The sequence below is a fragment of the Trichechus manatus genome, unplaced genomic scaffold (genome assembly GCF_000243295.1).
Source record: "Trichechus manatus latirostris isolate Lorelei unplaced genomic scaffold, TriManLat1.0 scaffold00149, whole genome shotgun sequence".
Lineage (NCBI taxonomy): Eukaryota > Metazoa > Chordata > Mammalia > Sirenia > Trichechidae > Trichechus > Trichechus manatus.
Window position 1 is genome coordinate 1,981,725 of NW_004444085.1, and position 6,028 is coordinate 1,987,752.

The window sequence follows — 6,028 nt, forward strand, 5'->3', positions numbered from 1 at the left end:
CTCCAATTTGTTCGTTCTTTTAGCAGTCCACGGCATATTCAATATTCTTCACCAACACAACTGTTTGAATATATCAATTATTCTTCTGCCTTCCTTTTTCATTGTCTGGTTTTCACATGCATAAGGAGCAACATATGCCTGTATATACACAACTGGACCTCCTCGTCCCCTTCAAACTGGCCACTTGATACTTCACTTCAGTGGGTCTTAAGTATTACCTTAGTTTGTTGAGGTGTAATCCATACTGAAGGCTGTAGTCTTTGATCTTCATCAGTAAGTGCTTCAAGTCCTCTTCACTTTAAGCAAGCAAGGTAGTGTTATCTGCATAATGCATAACTTCTAAGAAGGGAGGATTCTGGCTGTATTCTACACCTTTCCTGACTTTAAACCGTGAAGTTCCCTTTGCTCTATTCAAATTATTGCCTCTTGGTACAGTTTCCTCATGATCCCAATTAAGTGTTCTGGAATTTCCATTATTTGCAATGTTGTGCATAATTAGTTATGATCCACACAGTTGAAAGTCTTTGCATAGTCAATAAAACACAGGTAAACATCTTTCTGGTATTCTCTGTTTCAGCCAAGATCCATGTGACATCAGCAATTATATCCCTTGTTCCACATCCTCTTCTGAATCCAGTTTGACTTTCTGGCAGTTCCCTATCGATTGACGGCTGCAACACTTTTTGAATTATTTTCAGCAAAACTTTACTTGTGTGTGATATTAACAATATTGTTCAATAATTTCTGCTTTCTGTTGGATCATCTTTCTTTGGAATTGGGGTAAATATAGATCTCTTCCAGGCAGTTGGCCAGGCAGCTGTCCTACAAATTTCTTGGTGTAGACGAGTGAGGGCTTCCAATGTTGCATCCGTTTGCTGAAACATCTCAGTTGGTATTCCACCAATTCCTGAAGTCTTCTTTTTCACCAATGGCTTTAGTGCACCTTGGACTTCTTCTTTCAATACCATCAGTTCTTGATCATATGCTATCTCCTGAAATGGTTTAACATCTTTTTGGTACAGTGACTCTGTGTATTACTTCCATCTTCTTTTGCTGCTTCCTATGTCATTCAATATTTTTCCAATAGGGCCCTACAGTATTGCAACTCAAGGCTTGATTTTTTTCTTCTGTTCTTTCAGCTTGAGAAATGTTGAGTGTGTTCTTCCTTTTTGGTTTTCTAACTCCAAGTCTTTGTACATTTCATTATTATACTTTGTTTGTCTTCCCAAGCTGCCTTTCAAAATCTGTTCAGCTCTTTTACTTCATTATTTCTTTCTTTTGCTTTAGCTACTCTACATTCAAGAGTAAGTTTCAGAGTCTCTTCTGACATACATTTTGGTCTTTTCTTTCTTTCCTGTTTTTATAATGACCTCTTGCTTTCTTCATGTATGATGTCCTTGATGTCATTCCAGAGTTCCTCTGGTCTTCCATCATTAGTGTTCAATGTATCCAATATATTCCTGAGATTATCTCTAAATTTAGATGGGATATACTCAAGATTTTGCTTTGGCTCTTGTGGACTTGTTCTAATTTTCTTCAGCTTCAGCTAAAATTTGCATAAGATCAATTAATGGTCTGTTTCTGCAGTCAGCCCCTGGCCTTGTTCTGATTGATGATACTAAGCTTTTCCATTGTGTCTTTCCACAGATGTAGGCCATTTGAATCCTGTATATTCCATCCATTGTGGTCCATGTGTATAGTCACCATTTATATTGCTGAAAAAAGGTATTTGCAATAAATATGTCATTGGTCTTGCAAAATTATATCATGTGGTCTCCACATCATTTATATCACCAAGATTATATTTTCCAACTACTTCTCCTTCTTCTTTGTTTTCAACTTTTGCATTCCAATCACCAGTAATTATCAATGCATCTTGATTGTATGTTTGATCAATTTCAGGCTGCAAAAGTTGGTAAAAATCTTCAATTTCTTCATCTTTGGCATTAGTGGTTGGTGTGTAAACTTGAATAATAGTCATATGAACTGGTCTTCCTTGTAGTATCCTATCACTGACAGCTTTGTACTTCAGGATAGACCTTGAAATGCTCTTTTTGAGGATGAATGCAACACCATTCCTCTTCATTTTTTCCTTCCTGTTATAGTAGACCATATGATTGTCAGATTCAAAATGGCCAATACTAGTCCATTTCAACTCACTCATGCCTAGGATATTGATCTTTATGCTTTCCATTTCATTTTTGAAGACTTCCAACTTTCCTAGATTCATACTTCATCCATTCCACTTTCCAATTATTAATAGATGTTTGCAGCTGCTTCCTCTCATTTTGAGTAATGTCACATCAGCAAATGAAGGCCCCTTACTCCATCTATGTCATTAAGGTCGACTCTACTTTGAGGAGACAGCTCTTCCCCAGTAATATTTTGAGCGTCTTCCAACCTGAGGGGATCATCTTCCAGCACTATATCAGACAACATGCTGCAGCTATTCATAATGTTTTCACTGGCCAACATTTTTAGAACTATATCGCCAGGCCCTTCTTCCTAGTCTGTCTTAGTCCGGAAGCTCAGCTAAAACCTGTCCATCACAGGTGACCCTGCTGGTATTTGTATACCAGTGGCATAGTTTCCAGTATCAAAACAACATGCAAGTGATCTATAGATATAATTCATTCCCAATTCAAATTCCAACAACATTCTTTACCGAAATAGAGAAAATAATTACCAACTTTATATGAAATGAGAGGTGCCTCAAATTGCCAAAGTAATATTGATGAAAAACAAATTAGGAGGACTCACACTCCTTGATTTGTAAATATACTATACAGCTACAGTAATCTAAACAGCCTTGTAGTGGTTCAATGATAGACACATAGACCAGTAGAATAGAATTAAGAATCCAAAAATAAATCCATCTACCTATTGACAATTGATTTTTGACAAAATGTCAAAGCCCATTCAATAGTGAAGAAACAGTTTTTTTTTAAAATGGTGCTGGCAAAATTGGTTATCCACTTGCAGAAAAATGAAACAGGACTAATACCTCATACCATACACAAAAACTAACTCAAGATGGATTAAAAACCTAAATATTAAAGATAATATGTTTAGATAAAAAATGTTAAAGATAAATGTTCTTGGAAGAAAATACAGGAACAAAACTATGGGATCTAATTTAAAAAAATTGATTATCAAATACAACTATAAATGCACAAACAGCAGAAGACAAAGCAGATAGCTGAGACCTCAAATAAAATTAAATACTTATGCTCATCAAAATACTTTATCAAAAAAGTAAAAATACAACATACAGACTGGGAAAAAATCGTTTTAAGTGACATATCCAATAACGGTCTAATCTCTAAAATAAAGAGAAAACTTCCACAACTCATCAACAATAAGACAAACAACCAAATTAAAATCTGAGGAAAGGACATGAAGAGACACTTCACCAAATAGGACTTTCAAGCAGCAACAAACACATGAAAAGATGCTCGTGACCATTAGTTATTAGAGAGATGCAAATGAAAACTATAATGAGATATCATCTCGTCCTTGCTAAAATGGCACTGCTAGAAAAAAAAAAAAACATAAAACAACAAATGCTAGTGAGGATGTGGGGAGATTGGAACCCTTATCCACTGCTGGTGGGATTGTAAAATGGTACAACTATGGAAAACAGTATGGCGCTTCCTCAAAAAACTAGAAATAGAACTACCTTATGACCCAGAAATACCACTTCTAAGTATATACCCTAGAGCTCTAATAGTGAAACAAGAACAGACATATGCACACCTATGTTCATTGCAGCACCATTCACAAGAGCAAAAAGATGGAAACAATCTAAATGCCCATGAACAGATGAATGGATAAACAAAATATGGTACATACATACAATGGAATACTATGCAGCCATAAAGAATGATGAGTTCTCGAAACATCTTGTAACATGGATGAATCTGGAGGACACTGTGCTGAGTAAAATAAGTTAATCACCAAAGGACAAATATTGTATGATCTCACTTTTAGAATAAGACAAGAATAGATACGTATCTATAGACCAATACTCATTGGTGGTTACCAAGGATGGATGGGAGTGGGAGAGAGGAGAAATCACTCTCCAGATAGTAGACATTTGATATGTTTGGTGAAGAGAAAGGTAACAGCAAATATGGGTGAATGAGCACAGCTTGACCAAGATAAATGTACACAAGAAAAAAGGTTTTGGTAAATGCTATGACTTATATAATTTTGCAAAAGCAGCATCAACAACCAAAAACTATATGTGTATATATATACTTCTGTATGTATGCGTATATGTGTATAGGTATGTATATGGGTGTATATATAGGTATATATACATGTATATGTACATGAATGCACATGTATGCATGCACATATATTCATATATATAATAAAGCACATGCAAGCACAGTTATGGATACTTCTGAGAAGTTAGCAAACACTTCAAAAGACTAGTTTTCTGGGTTTGATGGCTTAGGACCGTAGTCTCTTTGGGCTACTTGGTCTAATGGCATAGTAGAGTTCATACAGTTTGTGTTCCACATTCCAGTTAGTGAGTTGTGTCTGGAGTCTTAAAAGCTTGTGGGTGGCCTTCTAAGATACAACTATTGGTCCCTACTACCCCGGAGCAAAAGAGAAAGATGGACTTCCAATACTCCAATAAGAAATTGATCTCTAGGACTGTCTCAACGAAACACAGCTTCATCTACCTTGAAACTAGAAGAACTAGGTGCCCAGATACCACTACCGAGCATTCTGATCATGGACAAAATAGATAGATCCTGATAGAATGGGAGAAAAATATGGAACAGTACTCAAATTCTTAAAAAGTCCAGACTTACTGGACCAGCTGAGACAAAAAGTTCTCCCTGAGACTATTGCCCTGAGATAGTCTTCAAACCTAGAACTGAAATCATCCTCTGAGGTCACCTTTTAGCTAGATAATAGATTAGCTCACAAAATGAAGTATATCACTCATGCATACCACACTCCTTTAAAAATTCATTTACACAAGACCAAATGGTCAACAATTAGTTTAAAGCAAAGATGAGACTGTAAGGGGACAGGAAAACTAGATTACTGGAAATGGGACAAGTAAAATGGAAATATTGAGAATGTTGACGCATCATGAAGAATGTAACCAATGTCACCAAACAATCTGTATAAAAATTGTTGAATGGGAACCTAATTTACTGTGTAACTTTCACCGAAACATTATATTATTTTTTTAAAAAATCACAAAAAAAAATATTAAGCAGAAAGGATAACTATACAACACACACCTTGGCATATCATACTAAAAATACTGAAAACAAAAGGCAAGAGATAATCTTAAGGTTAATAGAGAGAAAAGACACATTGCATACAAAGAAACCCTGATAAGAATTAGAGCAGACTTTTCCTCAGAAGCCACGTAATAAATACAGAGTGATATTTTTAAAGGGGTAAAATAAATAATAATAAAATCAATGACAACAACAAATTCCGGTTGATCCAGATCTCTGTCTAGTAAAAATCTTCTAAAATTTATAAAAAATAAACAATTTCACAGAGAAACAAAAGCTGAATTCATTTACCCAGAGGTCTACATTAGAATAAATGTTAAAAGAAACAGAAGGTATATGACACCAGACGGAAAGAAATAAAGATCACTGGAAATGTAATCAATTAAGGTAAAGTTTTTTGGTTTTTTTCCCTCTTAGTTTTAGTTACTGTAAATGATTACTGACAACCAATAGAATGAACTTGCCAATCATATCTCTCATAAGAGACTTATATTCCCAATAGGTATAGAACACTTAAAACTTAATAACGATAAGATAAATAACATTTTTTTAAATAGGCAAAGGATCTGAACAGACATTTCTACAAAGAAGATATACAAGTGGCCAAAAAGTGTATGATGCTCAACCTAATTGGCTTTTAGGGAAACAACAAATCAAAACCAGGAAATGCTACTTCACGCCCACTAGGATGGCTATAATTAAAAAAAGAAATAGGAAAGTAGTGAGTGCTGGTGAGATATGGAGAAATTGGAACTCTC